Genomic DNA, 12,597 nt, shown 5'->3' with positions numbered 1-12,597 from the left:
ACATAGGTTCCTTATTTTAGGCGTATAAAGAGACTATTGTTATTCTTTTGAGAAACATCGTGCTGTGTAGTTTCTCTATATATGTTTTAGAAGCACATGGGGCATGCTGCCAGCATTGTTTGATTTCAAAGCCAGATTCACTTTGTAAATGCTATAACTGGCCATATTAATGGTTTGGGGTTGGATGTGGATGTTGGGGGTGTTACAGAGATAATAAGGAGACCCTGATGAATTAAGTATATTGGTTCCTGTGGGGCGATGGAAATAGAATAGAATCATAATGAAATTTCAACCCTGCAGCTGTATTTCACCTAAAACATTCTCTTCATATGATTTCCCTCTTCCTTAGGCTTCTTAGTGGCTGAAAGGAATACAGAAGATAAGCTTTTCTCAGACAGAAACACTAATTTTTACTGAATAAAGTTATTCTTACATCTCAGTAGACATAAAAAGTAAACACGGTGCTTTTAAAAGAGTTAGGCATTTTACCTAGTAATATTTTATATAACAGCATGCAACAAACATTTTAGTATGTGTAATGATCCCTTTAATATAGTGAGAATTATGTGTTGTACCATAGAACTTGTTTCCCAAGCAAAATACCAAAACTTCTCTATTTTTTTTTCCAAGTGTTTTGCCATAGGGCATGTGTGCTTGCCAGAGAAAGATAAACAAAGTGAGAAATCACCCCCCACCCCAGGGGGATGGCCACACCACGACCCCTTTTCCTCCATTCTCCTTTCAGAATTTGGGGCACAAAAACACATGCACCCAACATGTTTTTCAAACTTCCAGGTTCAGGACTCAAACTAGGGAGCTGGCCTTGTGGGCTCCACAATTTTACCACCATACCACCTGCTGGCATACACTCTGCCAATGTTTATATTCTCTTCAGTAATATAACTGCTATATAGCACTACCACCTCCTGATATTTCAAAGTTTATTCTACAGGGACCACAGTTAATGTAATGGCTATGTTGTTGGACTCCCACGTAGTCGACTGCAGTTTGCGTCCTGGACCCGGTGGCTTAAAACTCACTATGGGCGCATGTGCGGGGTTGCCCAAGATCCTGCGCGGATGGGCGCATGTGCGTGGTTGCCCAAGATCCTGAGAGGAGAATGGAGGAGGAGGGATTGTGGCGTGGCCATCCCCCCTTGGGGGTGATTTCTCGCTTTCTGTCTCTCTGTCTCTCTCTGTCTGTCTGGCGAGTGCACGCACCATATAGCAAAAACCTCTAAAAAAATTATTCTACAAAATATGAGGATTTGGTTTGAGAGATTTGGTTCAAAGGTATCTGAGGAATAAAATGTGATAGATTAAAATATTTCAGATAATGAACACTGCCTGAAATACCATTATGAAATATCAAAATGATACCTTTACAAATCACTTACCCATAAGAACAAGATAAGCTAGCAGATTATAATCATTAATCCTTTTCTTAAAATTTATTTTTTCATGAGTGAGAAAGACAGAGACAGAGAAACAGCACCCCTGACAACATCTTGACACCACAATCTACCCCCCAGTGTCTGCCAGCCCTAGCCCATGGGCACGTACATACTTGGCATATCTGGGTGGTCTCCAGATGAGAACTGGAAAGTTTGAAATGTTGCTCAGCCTTGTAGAGCATTGCATTTTACTGGCATGCCATCATTTGATCCCCTAATCCTTTATTCTCGCACAGGATAAATTTGTCCATCCACACTTAAAGCTGATCATTATATAATTCAGAGACTTTCTCCTCATCCTATTATCAACCTTTGCAATATGACGTTCTCTAGCCAACACAAGAGGAAAAGGAGGCAACTTATCCTAGATCTGAGAAGAACCTTAAAGAGCTATGGTACATCTGTCAGTTCTCTTGCAATTTATCCACCGCATGAATGCTATTTTTCTAGTGGGGACTTCATTTTTACCTTGGAACAAAACATGAAATAAGTACTGAGCTTCTAGCTTTAACAAAGGCAGGGAATAAATCTTTATTGTCATAAGGAACTGAGTTTTTTCTATAGTAAAACTGAGTAATATAGTAAGTCTTGATAAAGACTCCATTATATGTTCCGGAAGTAAATCAATAAGTGCTTTGAGATTAGCAGCAATTACTTCACAATAAGCTTTCTAAGACTGTGTCTAAATTCAATTTATATTTGAATTTTCAAGGTCTAATATGTAGCATGACACAAAGTAGATAATAAATTATCCATTGACTGATGGATTGATGAATGAATCAATGAATCAATGAATGAATAAATGGCATGCCCTGAAATAAGACCCCCCACTCCCTGCAGAAAAAATCCCACAAAAAAAAAAAAAGACTCCATTATATGTTCTGAAAGTAAATCAATAAGTGCTTTGAGATTAGCAGCAATTACTTCACAATAAGCTTTCTAAGACTGTGTCTAAATTCAATTTATATTTGAATTTTCAAGGTCTAATATGTAGCATGACACAAAGTAGATAATAAATTATCCATTGACTGATGGATTGATGAATGAATCAATGAATCAATGAATGAATAAATGGCATGCCCTGAAATAAGTACAAATGAGTACTGGGGATTCAATAGAGAGGAACAACCACAGCAACTATAAGATGCTCAAGAAAAATTTTGTGAATCAGTAACAATGTATACTGAAATAAAATAGAAGGATGATATTAAATCATGAATCTAATTCACAACTTATGATAGTCTGATTAGAGACTGTTAGAAAAAGATAAGAAAAAAAATTCCAAACCAAACAACGTCTTGCAATTACCGTCTCTTACGGGAATATGGGGTCTGCTTTCAGGTTTCTAAGCAATTAGTCCTTTACACTTGAAAATGTACAACACTCACTTACGTTCATAGCTTTTAAAAATCTTTGTCCTGGCATCACATAAATGTCACCCAAATTCTCCATTTTCTTAGCCTTAAACTGTCAACCATTTTACTCATGAAAGATAATGATGAAAATAATAGGGACAGAGGAAAACAGCTGATAAATTAAACGGAATACAAACTATAAATGTTTGCTTCTAGTGTGTGTGTTTTCTGAACATTTCATTCAAAATGTGCATTCATTCTTTAGACAATAAATTCAGTACAAATGATAAAATTTTAAGCCAATACTGTATATTTTATGTAAAGATATTACCACATCTTTTCTATTTCAATCAAGTGTGTAGAAAACCCTATCATTGCCCATGTTCTCTGCATTAGATGGCTACTAATTTTCACTCAGTGGTATGGCTAACAGGATGCAAAACATTGTCTTGCATGCTGGAAAACAGTCCCTGCATTTTTGAGCTACATTATCTGTTTCAGTAAATGCTGTCACTCTGGTTGGTTTTTCACTTCAAGTTGTCAGCTACAGGGAAACCTGGATTAAACTATCCAAACTACAAAGCAGGGGAAAATAATTAAAGCTTTCTGACACTAAACTTACCATGTAGTCTTTAATTTGTGAAGTAGTAAATATTAGTCTCTTCCTTGATCTCTGCTATCTAGAACTCCCGGTGGAAAAAGCAATTGGATTCATTCCTAAAGCATCTCTGAAGACAGGCAAGCTGTAAAAATGCACTACTTTATCAGAATTCTTTAGAGATTTTCATGTGTACACACTTCATTGATTATCAGTTTTCTGATGAGCTTTGCTAAAGTTTAGAAGGCTCCCTAGAAAAATATTCTTGTAGTCTGGGAAATGAAATCATGGTCCGTTAGCTTGGAAACAACAAAAGAGTGAAGTAGTAATGGGAGAAATGGATTTTGCATGTGGGGTTTAATAACCATCCTTAGCATCAGCTGATAAGCTGGTATTTCCTGAGAAATAATTTAAAAATATATTTGAGTGTGAAATTTTTCATTACCTGTTTTTCACCTGCATTTACATTATACTGAGGAATTTAACTTCATGTATTTTTGTAAAAGCATTAAAACTAAATAGCTGCAATTATTTTCAGCATTTATAGATTAATAATTATAAGACATATATGAATAAAAGATTATTTTTAAATGTGGATATCTATAAAACTTAACCTCCTAACATTCAGGTAAAAACAATGTGGAATAGAAATCACATAGTTTGTGGATAAAGAAAAGTTTATAAGTCATAGAGGAATTTATAAAGTATATCCCATCTCCTAGCAAATCATAAGACAATCTTTAATGTACTTTCACTGAGCCACAGATATTTGCCTTCAGTGTGAATAATTTACACAGAATGCAGAGTGGCAAAGTTAAAGTAACACAAAATACATGTTCTTTTCTCTCAAACTTATCCAGTATGGCTTCAACACCAAAAAAAGGTCTTATCCTTCCCTTCTTTCTTTAAAATAGTTATCTATTGGACTACAATGTATGATTAACGTAGAACCTCTGATTGCTGAAACAAAATACTATGCTAACTATTTGGTGAACCAAGCAAAATTGATAATATGAATGCAAATATTACCATTGTAGAAATTGATCATATCCATTCTTGTTCCTTAATTCAAAAATGTGCTAAAATCAGTTTCTTAATAATGTAACTAATTTCAGTAGAGGACATAGAGTGGAGAACAGGAGGATAAGTCCTGGACATATGAAATTAAAAAATCCAGCTTGAAGGATATTAAATCATGAAATAAACCACATCTCTTCAGTATTTTTTCTCCCTTTGTTTTAAGATAGGAATGGCAAATCTTAGTTTTAAAATGAAAGTGACAACCCCTCAATTTGTAATATAATATAATATTATAGTTTTATTTTAATGCATAGGAAAAATTACCAAAACAAACTTAGAATTATTTTTAAGTTTTTTTTTTTTTTTTTCCCAAGGAGTGTTTGTCCTCATCAGAGAGACAGAGACAGAGCAACGGGGGATGGGGGAAGCACTCCCATCCCTGAACTAGTGGAGTGTGTTTACACTTCAATCCCTTCTCTTCCATCTCTCCATCCTGTTGGGATTTGGGGACTGCATGCACATGCAACTGGTGTGTTTTTCGAGGCCCTAGGACTAAATTTGAACCATGGTCAGCCACCTGAGATCTTCCTTTCTTAACCAGTAAGCCAGGGGGCCGGCCCTAAATCATCCCTTTTTAATTTTAGATTTACTTAATGGCTTGATTAGTTTTTCAATCACAATCTTGTAAATTCATTTTATTTACTATTCCACTTAGCATCTTTATGATATGCTTGAGTCTTTACTACTTATTGAAATATAATTTCAAATTGATTTTTGCAAATTAATTAACTTATACTATAAATACTTTTATGCTCTAAAATTCCTTGAGCTATTATGGAATGCATTTAGGGCCAGATGTACATTTGTTATATGTGTATGTTTCTCATAAATAATAATTAGTATTTTTATATAAATGTAAAGAAAGCTAATTAACGTTTTTATTTGAAATACTTTATTCTAATGAATTATTTTGTGTATTATAATATTTCTGTTAAACATTTTTATTTTGCATTTTTGATCTTCTAATTATTTTCTCTATTTCAGGTCTTCAAATAAAATTATACACAAAAAGGAAAACTGTAATGTATTGATGATTCTCTTTACATGAATACTTAACCAGTCAAAACTATTGATTTTAATCAAACTTGGTGTCAAATATCTAAACTTAGTATGAAAAGACTATATTCAAAAGGATTATTGAAAAGTGAGTAAGAGATTATTACCACAGGAAGAAGACTATGAACATAAATCTGGATGTATCTTGGAGTCAAAAGTGGTTTCGGGACCAGCAGTTAGCGTAATGGCTATGTCGCTGAACTCCCATGTAGTCGACCACAGTTCAAGTCTCAGACCCTGTGGCTTAAACTCATGCCGGGAACATGTGCTTGCGTGCCCAAGATCCCGAGAGGAGAATGGAGGAGAAGGGATTGCAGTGTGGCCATCCCCCGTGGGTGTGATTTCTCGCTTTGTATCTCTCTGTCTCTCTCTTTCTGGCGAGCGCATGTACCCTATAGCAAAAACCTCTCCAAAAAAAGAGAAAGTGGTTCTTGCAGTTACTATCCTTTTATAGAGACAGAGGGTGATCAATCAGGTGAGAGGAACTACAATGTATGAAAGCTTAGCATAATCTTATAGTTGATCAGAGAGTTTTACTATGACGATAGCTATAAAATGTTAGGAGGGGTATATGCTGATTTAGGCTGAGAGCACACTTATGTTCAGGGGCCTGGAAGAAGAGAAGTTTAACCAACGACTAATTAACAAACAATTTGAATTGATTTTCAAATAAAAGAAGCAGCTCAGCTAATCATTCATATTGCAAAGAAAGAGAATTTTAAAAGTGCCTGTCTAGCCTTGTCATAGGTACAAAAATGAGACATAACTGAGTTTTATTTATGTTATATGGGGATGTTTCTTTGAGGTAAGTTATTTTCCACAAGGGGAAGGTGGAAATGTTTCTTTAATCCTCTCTATTTTCTGGAGTTATGGAGCACAGGTAATATTCAACATTGTCAATGATCTTTTTTTTTTTTCCCCCTAAGTTTCTGCCTATATAGGGTGTGTGCACTCCCCAGAGAAAGACAGAGAAAGTTAGAAGGAAAGTAAGAAATCACCCTCCAGATAGGATGGCCACACTACAATCCCTTCTCCTCCATTCTCTTCCTAGGTTTGTGGGTATACATGCACATGTGCTCAGCATGATTTTCAAGTTGTTGGTCCCAGACTTGAACTATTGTCAGCCATGTGGGAGTTCAGTGTCTTAACCACACACTACCTCCTGGCCCCTGTGGTCATCATTTTAATGATTTATCCTTTATCCGAGCTTCATAATACCTATACAATCAAGTTGTCACAACTTGAGAGAATAATATATTAAAAATTCATGACATGACTGAATTTATTTCTGCACTTTTTAATCTCTTTTCTTGGTCTGTGTGTCTGATTTATGTCAGTACAGTGTTAATATTTTGTTTTGTTTTGTTGTGCTAGAGGGTATATGCACTTTACTGAGAGAACTCCCGCATAGAGAGTGGTCATGCCGTAGTTTCTTCTCTGTTTCTCCCTTAGGCTTGTCGGCACTCATGTACACATGCCCAACATGTTTTTCCAGCCCGTAGGTCCTGGGCTCAAACCGCACATTCAGACATGTGAGATCCACCCAATGCAACCACCGTGCTACCAGCTGGCCCCATGCTGTTTTGACTACTGGAGATTTGCATTATATTTTGAAGACAAATAGTATTATGCTTTCAGCTTTGTTGTTGTTACTCAATATTACTTTGCTGTTAAGGGTCTTTTAGTTTCAACAAATTTAAGGATTTTTTTTCATTGAAATATATTATTCTAATTCTGATGGATTGCATATTAACCTTTAGCTCACTTTAGCTCTCATAGACATTTTAACAATGTTATTCTTTTTTTTTTAACTTTTTCTTTTTTTTCTTTTTTTTTTTTTGAGAGGTTTTTGCTATAGGGCGCGTGCACTCGCCAGACAGATAGAGACAGACAGAGAGACAGAAAGCGAGAAATCACCCCCCCAGGGGGGATGGTCACACCGCAATCCCTTCTCCTTCATTCTCCTCTCGGGATCCTGGGCACGCACGCACACGCGCCCGGCGTGAGTTTAAGCCACTGGGTCTGGGACTCAAATCACGGTCGACTACATGAGAGTTCCAGCGACATAGCCATTACACTAACTGCTGGTCCCTTAACAATGTTATTCTTTCACATGAGTTATCTTACCATTTAGTCATTTGTACTTCCATTTCTTTTCTCAAGATTTATGATTTTAAGTGTATATGTTTTATACTTCTCTGGTAAAATTAATTTTTAAAATATTTTACTTTATTAGTATCTAGTTAAATGGGATCTTTTTTAATTTATTTTTTCTTGGATAGCTTGTCATTAGTATATAAAAGCACTATTATCTGATCCAGCATTCCCACTATGAAACATGTATCCAAAGAAAATTAAATTGAAGGGAACTGGCAGGTGGCATGGTAGTTAAAGTCAATGGACTCTCACATGGCAGACCACAGTCCACGCCCTGGACTTAGTGGCTTGCTTTTTCATTCTCCCACTCTCTCTCTATGTCTCACTCTAATTAAACTGGAAAATAATAATAATAGTTAAATAAAAATAACTTTTAAAAGAAAAAGGAAAAGGAAATTGATGCTGAAGTTTTATCTGCTCTGTTATGTTCATTCACAGTAGTCAAGATATGAAAACAACCTATGTGTCTACCAGAAGATGAAAGAATAGGGAACAGCAGTTAGTGTAATGGCTATGTCGCTGGACTCCCATGTAGTCGACCACAGTTCACGTCCTGGACCTGGTGGCTTAAACTCACGCCAGGCATGTGTGTGTGCATGCCCAAGATCCTGAGAGGAGAATGGAGGAGAAGGGATTGTGGCGTGACCATTCTCCCTGGAGGGCGATTTCTCACTTTCTGTCTCTCTGTCTGTCTGGCAAGCGCATGTGCCCTATAGCAAAAACCTCTCCAAAAAAAAAAAAGAAAGAATAAAAAAAGAATGTGCTATGTATACCATGGAAATATTCAGCATTATGAGGAAAGAAATCATTTCAGGCAAATAGTGGCTCTGCAGCAGAATATGACACTTTGAAGGGCTCTCCCACATGGGACATGCCTTCAAATCTGGAAACCTCTCTGGGTGCACCAGCCTCATGATCTAGGGCTGACTGAAGGATGAGGGTGGGTCGTGGCTTTGAAATACATGTGGTGGTGTTGGCTCTATGTCTCTGTCTCTTGCGTATGGTGGAGATAAATGGATAAAAATGATACCAGCAAAAGATCTTTAAAATGAGATAGAAATCCCATCATTTACTGGAGAAATATAGGGGAGATTATACTAATTTAAATAAATCAGGCACAGAAAGATAAATGCTGCATGATTTTTTTGATGTAGAATCAAAGAAGCTGTACTCAGAAACAGAAAATAGAATGATGATCACCAACGGCTGGGGGTGGAATGGGTTTTTGAAGATGATATTCAAAAAATAGAAAATTTCAACTAGATAGGAAGAATAATTTCAAGAGCTCTATTGTACAACATGGTGACTGTAGTTAAATAATTACTGTTTTCTTGCAAATTGATAAGAGATTTAAGTGTTCTTACTGTAAAAAGTGATATGTATATGAGATAATACATGTGTTAATTAAATTAATGTAATCATTTCACAATGCATACATTTGTCAAAGCATTGTGTATACACAATAAATACATACAATATTTATTTTTCAGTTACATTTATTTCGTATATGAGATAATACATGTGTTAATTAAATTAATGTAATCATTTCACAATGCATACATTTGTCAAAGCACTGTGTATACACAATAAATACATACAATATTTTTCAGTTAAATTTATTTCAGAAATAAGATAGATTTAGATTTAGTAATGAATAAATATTTTCAAAATGTTTTAGTAAATAAATAATTTACATTTCAGAACAGTGTAAAAATTTATAAATATAATTAAAATGAATGAAGATACAAATTACACATTGTTCTAGAGATCTGTATACAACATTCTAAAAATTAAAGTATTTTAATTACTCTTTTTCTACATATAATAAGAAGCTCTAACTAGTACGAAGTATAGTAACATCATCAGAAATTCAGTATTTACCAATAAAAGAGTAGGTAAATGCATTATACACATATAAGAACTAAAAGCGTGTGAAAGAAATAGCAATATATTCAACTACATATTAAATACATACATTTTATACACACACACACACACACACACACACACACACACACACACACACACACACACACAGAGTTATACCCTATCATTTCTGTATTGGAGTTGCCTTCATAATTCATGTTAAAATGTAATTGAAAACAAAAAGTATTTAGAAATGGTGCCTTTGGACCAGCAGGTGGTAATGGTTATGTGGCTGGACTCCCACGTAGTTGACCACCGTTTAAGTATTGGACCCCTGGCTTAAACTCGTGCCAGGCGCATGTGCGTGCATGCCCACAATCTCAAGAGGAAACTGGAGAAGGCATTGTGATATGGCTATCCTCCCAGGGAGTGATTTCTCAGTTTCTATCTCTCTGTCTCTCTAGTGAGCACTTGTACCTTATAACAAAAATCTTCCTAAAAATTAAAAAAGAAATGATGCCTTTTGGAAGACATTAACGTAGAGCTCTGGTGAGTAGAATTACGTGCATTTGTAAAGGGTATTACAGAGGGTGTTTGTCATTTTTGCCCTCCTGCATTCAGCCATGTGAAAACACAATATTCTTTTCCTATGAAGATTCCAATGACAAGCACCATCTTATAGGCAGAGAGCAGCATTCACTAGATAATCACACTTGCCACTACCTTGATCTGGACTTCACAATCTCCAGAGTTGTAAGAAAATTAATTATTGTTTTTATAAAGTACTTAGTCTGAGGTTGTTTTTATAGTGGTGCAAAGATATATATGACAAATTTAAATTTTTTATATATATATATATATGTATATATATATATATATATATATATCTTTACTATTTTGAGGTTAATGTGTTTTTATTTGTATTTCTTAAACAATATTTAAACATTAAGTATTTAGGACAAACATCAATTTGAAATATAGCCCTCTACATTCTTGGATTTTACCTCTATTGATTGAATCGACTATGTATTAAAAATACAACAATAACGAATAATACAAATAAAAAAATACAACATAGCATAACAATGACCTACATAGCATTTATTGTTCTAGGTATTATTAGTAATCTAGGGATGATTTAAAGTATAGCAGATGATATACATCAGTTATATGCAAATGCTATGCCATCTTATATAAGGAACTGGAGCGTTTGTAGATTTTGGTATCCGAAGAGGTCCTGAAACTAATCTGCAGATACCAAGGGATGACTGTGCTATATAGTACATTGTAATATAGTGTATAACATTTTATATTTCTATATCATATATAATGTGTGTATGCATATTTACACACACAGAACTTATTGAGTAATAATTATACACTTAACCACATGCATAGCACTTTATGTAATTTATCTCTGTTAGCCTCATAATAGCCCTAGTTCCATTTTTAGATTAAGCAACTGAGGATAAGAGATTCTATAATATATATTTCTAGTTGAGGTGGCTAAAAAATACCAAATCTTACATGTAAACCCAAGTATACTTTGTGTCAAAGTTTGTGAAAGTTTCCACAGACACATAAAATTTGACTAAATACGAACATAACTGCCATTAATGTGTACTTAACTTTATATTATACCCATATGAAACATCAACACTGATGTGTCTATCTTTTGTGGATTTCCATATCTATATCTATATATTAATAGTAGTCAAAAACATATAAGTTCATGTTTAAAATAAATTTACACAAAATATGGATGACTATAGGATTATTTAGATAACTCTGATATTTCAGTTATAAAAACATACTTCAACACAACAAGATTACTTGTAGCCTCAGATATCCCATTTAAAAGAATATAATGCCTTAAATAAAAAATATCATTTGGTTAGGGCATTCATTTCATTTGCATTCTTAAGTTAGGTGTCTGACAGATAATAAAAACAAAATGCAGACACAACAAAATACAAGAGGTTTTATGCCATTTTATTTTCATACTGATAAGAGAATAAAATGCCAACGTTTGTTTAAAAAGCAAAATGTAATATGGTGTAATAGCTGTGTAAGAAAGCTCCACTTGGGACCTGCAGATGGTGTAATGGTTATCACTGGACTCCCACATTACTGACTGTGATTCAAGATCCAGACCAGTGGGTTAAAGCTCATGCCAGATGCACGTGTGTACATGACCAAAATTCCAAGAGGAGAATGGAGAAAAAGAGATTGCAGCATGGCCACACCTTCTGGGAGGTGATTTCTTGCTTTCTGTTTTTCTGTCTTTCTCTGTCTTTCCAGCAAGCACACATGCCATATAACAAACTATCTCTAAAAAAAAAAAAAAAAAAAGCAAGCTACGTTTTATTATTTCTCTACTTATTCTATTTATAAATTATATCTTCTTTTGCTGAATTTGGACTCGTTATATACATATATTTACAAAATGCTATATATTACGACTTAGAGGTATTAGTTAAAACATATTTATAGTATTTTTATTCTCATAAATGGAATATAAGATAATACATCAAAACAATTGCTGAAAATCTGCATTCATATACTTAATTGACTGCTAACTTTGGGGAAAAACCAGCAACTTTTATTATGTATGCAGATTTGATGTTGTTTAGAAATAAATAAAGTGGTAGGGGTGTGATTTGTTTCTATAGATTTAAATTTTAGAGCATTATTTACATGCTAGGTGGCTATAACTGAAAATAATTTTGGATAATTATACAATAAATAAATATAAACCTATAATTTCATGGATGTTATTTCAAACACAATTAACATAAAACAATTATTAATATCTTTTCAAAATTAACACAGCAACTCAGGCATAGTTATCTACAAATGCCACATTGTTATTTTCTTACTTTCTTATTTAAAACCAATTTAAAATGTGTATACAAACTGGCATGGGCTTTGGACATTTCTATAACCTGTAGGATATTTTTATGCATTACTTAATTTGAAAATCTTTTTATGCATAGAAATGTCATTAGTTTATTACATTTTTGATATAAAGT

Source organism: Tupaia chinensis, unplaced genomic scaffold (assembly GCF_000334495.1).
Source record: "Tupaia chinensis unplaced genomic scaffold, TupChi_1.0 Scaffold000452_1, whole genome shotgun sequence".
Lineage (NCBI taxonomy): Eukaryota > Metazoa > Chordata > Mammalia > Scandentia > Tupaiidae > Tupaia > Tupaia belangeri.
Note: the sequence above shows the minus strand (reverse complement) of the source record.